The sequence below is a fragment of the Rhinopithecus bieti genome, unplaced genomic scaffold (genome assembly GCF_001698545.2).
Source record: "Rhinopithecus bieti isolate Rb0 unplaced genomic scaffold, ASM169854v2 scaffold_20310, whole genome shotgun sequence".
NCBI classification, from domain to species: Eukaryota; Metazoa; Chordata; class Mammalia; order Primates; family Cercopithecidae; genus Rhinopithecus; species Rhinopithecus bieti.
In genome coordinates, this window is record NW_016810331.1 from 880,064 (window position 1) to 881,847 (window position 1,784).

Sequence of the window (1,784 nt, forward strand, 5' to 3'; positions counted from 1 at the left end):
ACATATCAATGACCATACAGGGCTCACTGATAAGACTAACAGATCATTTTTTTCTCAGAAACCATACAGTCCAGGGCACTGGGATGACACATTTAAAGAGCTAAAATAAAATCACCTTGACAATCAAGAATTTTATATCTGACAAAATTGTCCTTCAAAAATGAGGGAGAATTTAGGAGGTTCCAAGACAAACAAAAGGTGGGAGTGTCTGTTACCACTAGACCTGTCCTACGAGAAACGCTAACGAGATGTCTGCAGCTTGAAGTGAAAGAACACTAGATAATTATAAAGCTATATGAAGAAATAAAGATCTGGTGTGTGCAGCTGGGGAATTCATGTGGAGGTCAGAGTGGAAGCAGGTGTGAGAGGGCCCAGCAGAAGCAAACATGACTGTCAAAGTGTTTGAGTACATTGGAAAGTTTGGCCTGGCCTTAGCTGTTGCAGGAGGCCTGGTGAACTCTGCCTTATATAATGTGGATGCTGGACACAGAGCTGTCATCTCTGACCGATTCCATGGAGTACAGGACACTGTGGTAGAATTATCTTTGACTGCCCTTCTCGACCATGTAATGTACCAATCATCACTGGTAGCAAAGCTTTACAGAATGTCAGCATCACACTGCGCATCCTCTTCCTGCCCTTCGCTAGCCAGCTTCCTCACATCTTCACCAGCATCACAGAGGACTATGATGGGTGTGTGCTGCCCTCCATCGCTACCGAGATCCTCAAGTCAGTGGTGGCTGCTTTGATGCTGGAGAACTATTCACTCAGAGAGAGGTGGTCTCCAGGAAGGTGAGCGGCGACTTTACGGAGCGAGCAGCCAGCCACCTTTGGGCTCATCCTGGATGACCTGTCCTTGACAGGACTGACCTTAGGAAAGGAGTTCACACAAGCGGTGAAAGCCAAACAGGTGGCTCAGCAGGAAGCAGAGAGGACCAGATTTGTGCTGGAAAGGCTGAGCGGCAGAAAAAGGCGGCCATTGTTCCAGCCAAGGGCAACAGCCAAGCAGCCCAGCTGATGATGGCCAACTCACTGGCCACCGCAGGGGATGGGCTGATGAGCTGCGCCAACTGGAAGCCCCAGAGGACATCAGGTGCAAGCTCTCGCTCTCCAAACATCACCTACCTCTGGCAGGGCAGTCCCAGCTCCTCCAGCCGCCCCAGTGAGGGCTCCCACCCCCTACCCTGCCTGCACCTGTGCGGGCCAACTGTGCCACAGCCTGGATGGTTAACACTGCCTGCCTTCTGCCCCTAACCCAGAAATCACTGTGAAATGTCACGATTGACTTAAAGTGAAGGAAGTAAAAGTAAAATCACTTCAGATCTCTAAAAAATAAATATATAAATGAAGATCTCCAGTAAAGGTAATTTCATGGGTAAATATCAGTGCTAGTATTATTATTTTTTGACTGATAATTCCACTTTGTGTTTATTAAATGATATAAATACAAATGTGTAAAATATGAATCTATGTTATGGCTACACAGTATATAAAGACATAATTTGTGGCAGCAATAACATAAAAGGAGAAGACGGAGATGTACATGAACACAGTTTTTGTATGCAATTAAAGTTAAGTTGGTATCAATTCAAAGTGTATTGTTACAAACTAAGGATGTTAAATGTAATCCCCATAGTAACAAAAAATAAAATATCTCAAGAATATACACAAAAGTAAAGGAGAGGAAAATCAAATTGGTTTACTAAAATTGAAAAATTAAAAATGTAACCCTAAAATGAGGCAATAATGGAATAATGGAACAAATATATTAGACATACAGGAAA

General features: G+C 43.8%; 1 pseudogene; it reads left to right on the top strand.

The window, feature by feature from the left end:
• The first annotated feature begins 361 nt into the window (after positions 1-361).
• LOC108541948 (prohibitin pseudogene) lies at positions 362-1,166 on the top strand (annotated as a pseudogene).
• Positions 1,167-1,784: the final 618 nt, after the last annotated feature.